Source organism: Pholis gunnellus, assembly GCF_910591455.1.
Source record: "Pholis gunnellus genome assembly, chromosome: 20".
NCBI classification, from domain to species: Eukaryota; Metazoa; Chordata; class Actinopteri; order Perciformes; family Pholidae; genus Pholis; species Pholis gunnellus.
In genome coordinates this window covers 1,321,383-1,333,909 of record NC_136547.1, presented here as the reverse complement: position 1 = coordinate 1,333,909, position 12,527 = coordinate 1,321,383, and positions in this window count along the sequence as shown.

Here is a 12,527-nt window from a genome sequence, read left to right as displayed (position 1 = left end):
TTTTTACAATGTTGCATGTTATTATCAGTCACTGATAGAATGACTATATGCAACAAAACCTTAGGATTAACCTTAGTCTCCTCTTCTTACTTGTTGGGTCTTTCTCGCATGAAATGCAAGCTGAGGAGTCGGGGCAGGCATGCTAAATAATCTAATGTGATACACCTGTATTTACACAAATCATAGACAATCTTTCTTAATCAAATGCACATGTTGTTACACTTATTTACTGCAATGTAGATTGGAAGATAAAATATCCAGAATATGATCATAGTGACTGACACAACCTTTAAAGATATAATTTGAATTGCTTCATAGATGAGCTTGAAGAAAACATTCCAGTGACATGTGAAGTGATTACAGCCCTTTCTTGAAGTACAGGGTACTTCAAAGTTAACAACTGTTACACTTTCTTCCATTTTGGTGTGTCTGCTTTTCAATATGAGGACCTACGCACACGTTAGAATCTCCATGTAGAACTGCTATTCTTCCACCGAATAACAAGTTTGAAGTGTGTTCCTATGTATAACTAGGTTAAGAAACGTATATATGTGTGACCAATTTTGAATCATAATGTAATATGTTTTACCATAAATGGTCATACACACAGTTTAATGTTAACACGGTAACTTCAGCTAACAGTTAATGTTAGCTACAGTAACATTACAAGGTTGCTCCTCTTAAAAGCAGCTTAACGCTAATAGTTTCAAAATGTGGACATGTATTCAGTTACTAAGATGTCTTTGCATTGCTAAATTCACATTATTATGTCATTCCATGTTGATTATGGAAACTAATAGTTACACAAACCAATGGGTGATGTCACAATCCCTAAGTCCTCTTCTTATATACAGTCATGTTTGTCTTGTTTATATCTCGTGTGTGTGGTGCATAGTCTCTCTCTCGCTCTTGCTCTCTCTGAGACTGTTGTGTCCCTTCTGTCTGGATTGCTACAATGGGGGGAATGGAATTTGGGCCAAAAGTTAAATTTACAACCAAGAAAAGTTTGCCTGACTCTCTGTGTTTTGATCTCTGCTTCATTCCAGGCCTACGGACAGCGCTGCACTGACACACATGCTCTTGGCCTACACACATGCAGTCCTGAAACCACAGCTACATGAGAGTCACGTGTATCTTGGTCAATCATTTTGTTGTTGTTACTATTTTTCCATCGATAAGTAAAGTTTAAGAGAGGGGGGTTAAATGAACATTTTTTTTTTTTGAAAATCATAATTGATCAATCAGATTTGACAATGTGAATTCTTAGTCAGGGACATCCCTACTCACTTGTGAGCTCCCCTCCCACCCTGGTTCTTGAAGGAGACCCAAGCTTGCCCTTTTCAGGTGAGGTGACGTTTTCCTTTTTGGTCAATGCATCAGGGTTGTTGGAGCTATGCTTCGTATTTTTGCAATGATTCTGAAGGGGTCATGGTGGTTTACTGATCTAGTCTTCATGTGCTTTGTGGACTTGGAAAAGGCTTACAATGACATCTCTCTTGTGTGTGTCTTGTGGAGGGTACTAAAGGGTTCTTTCCAGTTGCATTGTGTACTTGGAAAAGGTTGGATTCTGCCAATGATTCTTGTAGAATACCATTTCCATGTTCTCCTATTCAGTGCAGCCTCCAAATATATTATCATATTGGTATATCATAAATCCAGTCATAGGAGATGATCCATTTTATTTGAAACTGGGAACATGGCCAGAATATAACATGAGCCCCTCCACTTTCTTTTTTTTCATTAAATTTCCTCTCACCTCCCATGTATTACTGCAGGCCTCTGAAACTGCCTCTCTAAAGGCAGATCAAATATTTCTATCCCACAAGAAGGGTTCATGCTTCGGATGGGTGACCATGAATGTGGAGTCTTGTTAGGTTCTGACCCTTCCGGCGTCTCAAACAGGTTAGAAACCATCAACATGAATCTGCTGCGACAAAAGCAACCATATAGTTGTGCGCCTGCTTTCAATTTACATCTGCTCCCTATTACGCTCTCCAAGCCCGGGAACATAATGAGCACAAACAACTCAGAGGAAAATGAGATAAATGAGGGCTGTAATTGTGTTTGGAATTGCAATTACTGTTATCACACCCTTTTGTCACAGGGATTTAGTGTAGCCAGATGTGCTAATGGAAAAGACTGCCATTGTTTGAGTGGATTGGATCAACCCCACTCTGAGCTTCCAGCTCTATCGACGTGTAATTACTGATTTTTATTGACCAACCACAGCTGGTGCCGAGAAATAAAAGGTAATCTCCGACTTCGCATTGTTGAGATAACTCACGCAGCCTTCAGGTAAGTTTGCTGACTGCAGAGGCAGGGAGTCACTATTTTTTCATTTCATTTATTTACCCATAAAATTTTGAGCGCACGACTGTGAAATTTAACTAAAACCTATAACACAGTGACTGCTTTATCTAACTCCCAAATAGACCCAAATAGATTTAGTCTTTTTTTAGACAAGGGGAGAGAGCAGGTCAACAGTAGCTTCAACATAGAAGTAGTGTGTATCACCTGAAAGATTATTTTTGTTCAAATTGTTCCAGTCAGAAATCAGAAATGAAAAAGGAATGTATTAATTCAATGATTAGAATACAATTTGAAAATGTAAAAGGGTTTGGAACATTATGATGGATGATGTGATGGCCATGCCCAAGCGTACTTATGTCTCATAAGTTGCAACAATTTTGGGGTTCTTACCATTTGGTACACACACTTTGTGCTAAATGTGACAATTTTCTAACACTCAAGAAATTATGACATTTGGAGTATTTGGAGGTCAAGGTCACTGTTACCTCACATCCATCCCATTCTCGTAAACGCAATATCTCATGAAAGTCTTGGACAGTGTTCTTCAGAGTTTCCACAAACCTCCATTTGCACTCAAGGTTCAACTGGTCAGAATTTGGTTTTCAAAGTTCAAGGTCACTCTAAACTCACAAAACACATTTTTTGGCAATAACTCAAGAATTCATATGCTATTTTGGACAATTCCAAACAAATGTCTATCGAATGTTTGTGATGACCTTTTAGACTGACACTGGTTGGTGAAGGCATACAACCACGAGTCGGTAATTCTGTTTTTGTCCTTGCACATATTTCAAAACTTCAGAATACAAAACACAGTGCTTTGTTGAAGCGGCACAACATTCATTTTAGCCATTCAGTTCAGTTTTTTTGTCATGGAGAGTACATTCTACCTCTTTTATACTATATCAAATTCTCATGAAAAACACATGATGACGTGATGAGCTGGCCCTCTATATTTAATAATATGAATATCACTGTATTCAAATTAGTTGGTAACTGACATTAGGGAATGTAAAATATTCATGTTATTTATTACAATACGATGCGATTTCACTGAAACAGTTGGCCTAATACAGTATAGCAGGGGTCACCCATAGGCAGACGCTGGACCTAAAACCGATAGATAATTGAGAATTATTTAAACAAACCGACCAATTGAATGCGTTGTAAATCACAGCACGGGATGCTGCTCAGCCAATGACATACGTATATTCTGACAAGGTTCCCGACTCGAGACGAGGAAAGAGAACGAAGAGTAGAAGAATAACGTGAGTCAGACGTTATTTCACATGACGTTCTCCAAAAAGACAAAAGTGTTCAGAGAGACCAGAGTCTTTAACCAAGAATGATCAAACTCTTTTAGGTTAATTCTTCACACGGGCAGTTTAAAACCAGTAGGTCTCATATGTTCAGAGGCCATGACTAATTAAAAGCAGTAATGTGAAGGGCCACTACGAGACAAAGCACAACTCTTTTGTGGGCCTAGTTGAACTTTGCTATACTATACTGCAGGGGTATTTAATTAGAGTAGTGATTTGTTCGAGAATAACTAAGTAGCATCATTTATCTGTAGACCTCAGGATTGAAACTAGACCTAAAGAAACAGTTACTGGAAACAAAGTAAATCAATTATAACATTTCACATTTTATTAATTTAGCATGGTACACAAGAGGGTTCACTGTTTTTTTTTAGTATTTGTAGAAAATGTATTGTTTGCTAACAACGCATCAAACATGTAGCCGATCACCTCACTCATTCTGTGTGGCTGGGGAGAGAGAGGAGGGGAGCAACCCGAGTTTCCCAAACTGCAAAGCTGTCACACAGAAATCAGTCTGGTAGGAGGTCAAATCATATGTGCAAAGATGACGTCGCAATGGAAGGCAGATCTCCATTTTCTCTCCGGGATGGTGTGGCCTAAGAGGTTCAATGTATTTTCTGCTCTTCTGTGCAATAATAATTGTGTTTCCTAATAATTGATGCATGAGAAACCATGGCAACCAAAGAATGTACAACCAAATGCAAACAATTATAGTGAGAAGAACTCAAATCAGCAACCACTAGATTAAAGAAGTTCACAGTCCAGCAGCAACTGTGACGTGTTTAAAACATGACCACAGCCTCTGCTCGTACAGATAGAACACACATCAGAAGAGTGAGCCAAAGATCCAAAACATTTCAGACATCACACATGCACATTCCACTGTTTAGTCTAAAAAGGCAGATTCCGCAACATCTGACTTTTTCCTCCCTTAGGACTACGAAAGTGACATTTTTGTGTAATACTTGTGTTTATTATAGTTTGCTATTTTAGAAATATAATCTCACAAAACAGCTAGTGCTTTCTTTTATTTGATAAAGGAATCAATTGAATTGACAGATGATCCTGGATGTTATTACATGCTTGAATGGTAGAATTTCTTACAAATTGATTATTGTTTATTATAAAACTCACTGACTGTCTCATTATACAGTTTAACAGAGATGGAGGTCCGATGTCTGTGTTTCACCTCATCTCAGGAGATTTATTTTGCCATGTTGATGTTAACATTCCCAAGCTTGCTACAACATGGAGTTGCTTAGAACTCACAAAAACAGCTAATGTTTTAACCTTATTGATTCATGATAAACCATTTGGGGTAATATGTGTTGATGTTTTGATAAATTGTAAATACTTTAATGGCCATAGGAATGGCCAAAGGGGGAATTGTTGTGGAAATGTATCATATCGTTCTTTTAGATATAACTTGTATCACTTAAACCTGCATATATGCAGATGAGGCCAACCAGACTCATTTAAAAGCTAATAATAAATGATCTCATATCGAAGGTATTTTAGCATTTCTGGCTTGCTGTAGTGTAATCCTGATTTCACCACCTAACCCTCTTCCATGAAAAGGCTGGGAACCTGGCCTTGGTGGGTGCAGCGGCAGATAGAGGAGGACGACATCTGCGAAGGGAGGGGGGGGGGGTGAAGGGAGAGGAGACGAGATAATGTGCATATATTCTCTGTTTTGTCTATTCATTGTTGTTAGACCTCAGAACCATCCGTGGGGACAAGACCTCTATCCATTCAGCTGAATTATTATTAGTGTCTGTTCAATAAATACGTTTTTATATTTTAAGAGGTTTCGCATCTCGATTATTTCTCACCAGGATTATTTTCCACCACATACTACACCCGTAAAAACAACTCAATGAGCTTTCTAAAGTCTGCAAAGTAAACTTTGACATCACCAAACATAGTTTACAAATGTTGTCTCAGATTGGGCTTGAGCATCATGGACATTTACTAAGCAGGGAGAGTCGGTGGACATATACAGTTAAGTTGCTGAGTATACTAATCATAATTCCTTGGCTACTACTACATGCATTTTCTTTATTCTTTTAATAATCTGTTTCACACCAATCCCCACATGTTTATGAAAGCGCAATACAAAATGTCTGCAGGATCCTGTTAATGAACCGAGTCTAAGAGCAAAGCACCAAATGATGAATGTTTGGTTTGACTTTTTTTAACAGATCATTTTTATATAACTATGAGCCAACCGCATAGAAGAATCTGGTGTGTGCTTATAAGTGCTTTCGTCCTTGCCATCGATCACTAACTTACTAAAGGTAACATCTTCACCTTGTAAATGTACCACAGCAACAAAAGCACATTGTTTGTTAAAGCAAATGAAAGGCAGCATCATTGTAATAACCATTCGATTCATGTGGTCATTTAACAATCAGCACCAGGAGCTGATTTCCCTGCTTCAAAGCTCCAGTGTTTAAATGGTAATGAGACACGTTTTATTGCCCCAAGTCATTTAATATTGACTATGTGCCAATTTATAGTTTTCAACTGACATTTCAAGGGGAACGCCCCCTTGGAGGGTAAAACAATGCTGTGTTCCACTGTCCGCCAGTGTACAAAGTGAGTGATTTCTGTTGTTTCGGCAAAATATGGGATAGTTGTGCAATCGTGTGCACTAACTGACAAGGAGACAAGCCTGGACCGTGTTTCTACAGAATTCTATCCAAGAAAGAAAACCCTGAAAGGAGAAGAATGTGGATTCGGGCAATTAAACGTGTCTCTGTCCCAGAGGAGGGAAAACAATGGTATATTAATTAGCAATAAGTCATGTCTTTTCGTAATTGTTCTGACGTGGTTAGTGGTCGGTAAAGTTAGCTAGAGAGTTGGGATGCTTTGTTAGACATAAATAAACTCAAAATGCAATGACATGCAAATCCTTTTGCACCTATTTTCCACTGAAAAACAGTAAAGAGACAATGTTGAGCTAATGTTCAGACGTGCAGATCAATTATAAGATTGCTTCCTGAACAGATTTCCTGATCAGCAGATGTTTTTTATTAGTAGTTCAGCTTTTTAAATCATGCTAAAATTACACATCATAAAATCCTGTCAGTTCGTTTGGTTTCACTCCACAAACCAACTGCACCAGATTCAACTTGGAAGCGGACCAAGATGCACCTTTTCAAGCGGTTTTGTTTTGGTTGTTTGGTTTGCATCAGCTTTAACAGCGAACCAAACGAGCCGTTCTAACTGGGATAAACGGACCTGACTTGGTTTTAAGGTACTAACAGTTAGGAGTGAGCTTTGAGGCCTTGTTTTTGCAATAATCTGCCCTGCTCATAGGTCATGTTTTTCTTTCTTCTGTTTCATGTCATTCATTCATTATTATTTTGTTCTTCCTGCCTGTGTGATTTGATTTTCTGCCCCGTCTCGATTAGTTTTACCTGTCCTCCATTCGCCCTGCAGTCACTCCCCCAATTAGTTATCCTCTACAAATAGCAGCCTAGTTCCTTTGTTCTTTGTCAGTTCGACCTCATCATTTGATGTTTGGTGTTTTGTTGCTGTTACCTGCCTGCCTCTGGGACTCTCAGCCCATAAGCCGTTTGAAATAACTCATTGAATTTGTCCTACCGCCTCCTTATCTACCATCTGTGATTGGGTCAATGTTTTTCATTTTTGTATGCTTTCAAATAGATACTTTAAACATACTACATGCAATACTACTGCAAGAGAAGCACAGTAAGTAACACTGTAAACTTTATGTATTGCAAAATCAAGCAATTGCAACACAAATGTTGTTGACATCCACAGCACAGGCCTGTGTGTGTGTTGCTGAGTGGAGTCCTCCTCACCAAGAGTCTGCCAAGAGCTGACCCATATCATTAAGAAGGCCCCGGAAGGGAGGGGATCCTCCAGAGATCACAAACCTGTCTGAAGCTGCCGGGAGGGTCGACCATCCAACTCCACTAACAGGGTTCCAGAGAGGACCTTTCTGGGTTTTTAATAGAGAGCCCCCTTTACTTTGCACACACACACACACACACACACCTCCATGATGAAAGCTTTTATGGGAGAATGTTTCATCTCAGTGTGCCTTCAGTGAGATAGGAAGAAGAGGAGAACAAGTTTGAAGATATCTTTGTGCGTGAGGTCTGTGAAGTGCGCATGTGTCTGTACTTAAATGTGAAGTTTGTAGAGTGTGAGTCCACATGCACACACGTCTGCCTGACGGCACTGAGCTAGCTCCTCACCAGAGTGTAAGTTTCACATGCATTTCATTTCCTGCAGTCAGCATCAATTCAAAACCTCCGAGGAATTATTTCTATCTACCTTGCTTGTCGTTTTCTCCTGTCGCTCCAGGTGTACCTCACACACGCACATAAGTATTCACACACATTTCCCTTTAAAGCTTCTCAGCCTCCCCAGTCAGTCTGCAGACCGCGCAGCAGAGAAAAGAGAATTCACAATGATGGATAGCGTGCACAGCTGCCACATAACGCCATACTATTAATGCATTATTGATGAATGTCTGTCACGGACCTCCAACTATATAAGTACCCCCACACGTTCCTGCCCAGCGCCGTGTCTCCATGCTAGCATTAGCAACTGACACTAATTTGGCCCTGAAGGCTTACGGTAGTACAGTGTTAAAAATAGTTTCACCTACGCAGGAGTTTGGAGGCAGGTGTCAGTATTTGTAGGTTGAAACTGCTGATATAGCAAATACTGCTGATATTTTGTAATATGATCTGTATTTCTAAAACATATCTCCTGTAAATTTGTGATGCAGTATTTGGAAATGATTATTCAGTGTGGCTCCGAAAAGTGGTATCTATCAAACAATTCATTAAGAGAAAAATACTGATCAGCCAAATATTTATTCATTACTCTGATTGTGATCATGTCTGTGTTACGGCCATGCCTCCTGCTCTTCCCTGCATGTCGCGTGTGCGTGTGCGTGTGCGTGCGGTATGGGCGTGGCTCCGATCTGGTCTCCTCCTGGCTTCCTCCTGATTACAATTCACCTCACCTGCCCAGTCAACACAGCTGCCTTCCATCAACTCATCACTCAACAGTATATCTGACCCAGTTCTTCATCCACTCCTCACCAGATCGTTGTTACAACTTACGTGGTGGTTTCCTCATTCTCGGCCGCTCTGTTTAGCAACTAGTTCAGAGTTTATTCCAAGTGTTTTTTCATTGCATTGACCCTGTCTTCCTGTTCCTATAGTTTGGTCCATCCTCCCAGTCCGCCTGCCCTGCCTCATCCTGCCTGGATTCCACCCTCGCCCTCCTTGGATTTCCCCGCTGATCCCTGACTGTTTTCCCCTTGTGTCTTCCCTGTAACTAAACCATTACACTCTCGTACTCCCTGGTCTGAGCCTGCGTTTGGGTCCGCCACCACACCCCGTGACAGGCTGTCCGGCTCAAATTGATCACTATGTAAGCGGATGATTATTATAACTGATTGTTTACTTCTTTTTCTTTATTTCTCATTGAGATAACCATCAAAGTGGCAGCTGTGTATTTACAGTATAACATGAATATACAATAAGGAAATGGCTTGTTGGGCTATTTATTGATTTTTGACAGTTTCAAACCCTTTTCAAATTACAGTACTGTACAAATACAAGTACTGTGTATAATTCAAATACACTATAATGCAGTACTGTATAAAAAAAATTGCTTATTGTAGGGACATCACATGACCGGGCATTATCAATCCTCTTGATGTTTCCACTATACATCCTCCTAATTCTGTCTTTTCCAATACAAGAATTTAAAGGAGTACGCCACAGATTACCTACTATTTAACATTGCACAGTTAAAATCAATAAGAACCAGAGATCGTCTTTTTTCCCCACTAAGTCCTATTCTTTGTCAGACATGGCATCAACATTACCCACTATGCAACCTGACCAAAGGCAATTTTGAACTTTGAAATCGGGTGTGTTGTGCTGGTAGCAGCTAATGTAGCCTGGAGACTGTAGCCTGTTGCCAGCAGAGATTAGCAGCGGGCTACAGAGGTCTGGTAAGATCACTTATGTCTAACTCACTAATCCGAGCAGGGGTTTCCAACAACAGCAAGTAGCAAGGAGCTGCCATTAACTGGCTATCTATTTCTGAGTGGCTCGCTTGTGGTCCAAAGAATATGTACATCAATTTGATCACACAAAGTCATATCCTGCCCACTTCTGACACAAAATCATTATTTGCCAATCAGCTGTCAGTTACGCTGCTTTTAAATTTGGTTACATCAGTAACCCGTAACATTGGGCGATGTTCGCAAAACTAGCAAAAAAGGAATAAGTAACAGAGTTTTTTTGTTTGTTCTTCACTTATATGAATGACTAATGTGGGTGTCTCATTTGCAGTTTGAGCGTGCCAGTCTGTAAAAATGATATAGCACACGCCACTTTAACAAAGTTCACAGCAACTTTTCATGCGATTTTGAGGCTGGTAGCTGTCTATGAACATGATTACCAAACTGAGGAAGAAGGCCAGCAAAACAACCGAGGCTTCATATAGTGGTGTACATCCTAATGAAACACAAAAAGCCCCTCGTCTATGGCTGTATTGTTATCAGGTGATAACTAGATTGCTGCGTTATTAAAGGGAAACCTACCAGGATAAAATACATGTGCTGCACCTATATTGACTAATTTGTTCCATCAAGTAAAACCACTGCAAGATGACAATTTTACAAATTATTATTTAATTAATCTTTGATTCTGTTAAACAGCAGATGTTGATCATTAATTATCTGATTATTTGTGGGCTTCACTGTTGGCATCTTAAATCCACTAAGTGATAAAGTTAGAAGCTTGTTTCTTTGTTTGTTGGATCATGACGGACTTTATTGTTCAGAATCTGGAAAATTATCATTGGCCTCAGCAGTCACAAGAAAGTAAATTAAAATCAACACAATTAAGAAGAGACGTAAAAACAAAGTAATCAACAATGTACGTTTTAACTTTAAAAGATATATGCATGCAATCATCACGTAGAGGGGCGAAGTGTACCGTTTAGTTGGAGATGGTGGCTGATAAGGGTCAGTGATCACTGAGTTTGGTGGTACAATTGCTGCAGCTCCTTCCATTAACTTTACTGATCACATTAGGGTTCTGTAGATTTCATGGAACAAACTCTTGATTTTGCAGCTAGGCTATAACTAGGAATTAATAAATACTGAATGTGCTTGTTACATATTTATGATATCTAAATATAGAAATGTGTATATTTCAGTCGACTTTGAGTACAAAAATAATCATTCTGCATTTGGAGAGGAGCAAACAATTAAACCAGATTCAGCTATTGAAAAATACCTCATCAACACACTTTGATCAATACGTTCATCACTACAACAGGATCCTCTGTGGCTGAACCACTGACTTAGCAAAAATGGAAATGGTAAAACTCCATGTCGCTTTTAATTTTAAATGGGCCCTCTGGGCACAGGCTCTATCACAGTCACTGTGTAAAGTGACTGCTGTTGAGCTTTCTAATTCAAAATGAAAGAGCAAAAAAAAAACTCTTGGAAATGTAGGGAATAGCAAAAACATTTACTTTGATGTTGTCACAAGGATGAAGCCGTCATGACATCTTTAACAGGAGCGTTTATGAAAGTAGGCCTTCCAAATGCTAGAAAGTATGTTTGTAAGGGAAGTATAGAAGTTACGTAACACAGCTGAGATATAATAATTCTGCAGTCACCTCCCACCCACTACCCTTAATGGACTTTCTCGCTCTTTATACTCATTATTATACCACGTTACCTTCAATAACGGCTGGTGATATACTACTTGGTCTACGCATTGCGTGTTGTAACACAATTTGCTCAGCCTAAAACGTCCACATTCAGAATTAAACTAAAACATCTACATTCAATATATTCAGGGTTTATAGAAACATACAATTCCAACATTCCAAAAATCATCCTTAAACTCTGTAGTTGTGGTTTCACTTGACCGTCAAGCACAGTACAGCTGTGGATGATGGGAATGTCATTGGCTTTGACGGCATTTGGTCATAAACCAAAGCATTTTTAAAAATTACATTGGGCACAATGAATATCTGAACCAAATTGCATTTAACCCAAAACAAAAAAATCGACCTCAACGCAAATGTCAGTCAAAACGTCAGTAAGCTTCACCCTCTGGGGATCATGAATGTTTGTACAAACTTCCATGGTAATCCATCCAGAAATTGTTGAGATGTTTCATTCTGACAAAAAAATGGTGGACTGTCAGACCCATGAATGTGTGCTGTGGTTTAATAAAGTCTCGGTGGAAGGAGTGCCACATAAGTAACAAGTTGTTGCCTCCCCGTTTCTCAAACCAGTTCTGGACCTAGACCAGTAGTGGGTAAAGTTGCCAAGTTGAAAAATGTATTCCTGGTGTAACGTAGGTTAACAAATAAAAGGTTAAACATAATGTGAGCGCATTAAAGTTCATTAATATTGACAGTCATAGTTATAGTTGACATTGTTGATGTGGCTATTTTAAATGTGTTCTGTTTAAATTAGCCTTCAACCTGTATTGAGATGCTAGTCCTCAAATATTTTATGTTATAAAATATGTAAGACTGAATATGTGTATATGTATTGCACTGTTGTACAAGAGGACAGGTTTTCTTGTGGGGGTCGTTTAGTGTTTGCACACCAGGAGCTGCAGAATAAAGATGGCGAGCCACCCAAACAGACATTCCAAGGATAAAGACAGTGTCGTAGAATATTTCTATGTTAATCGGGAGAAGAGAGTGTTATTCGCAAATCAAAATAATCCAAGTCTCCAAATCATTCAAAGTTGTCCTGTTCCATTTATTCTCTTGCAAGAGGGAGAATATCCAACACAGCTCTTCACACAGAGTCTGCTGGAAGCATTCTTCAACATCAGTTCAAATCTTCACATACTATATACT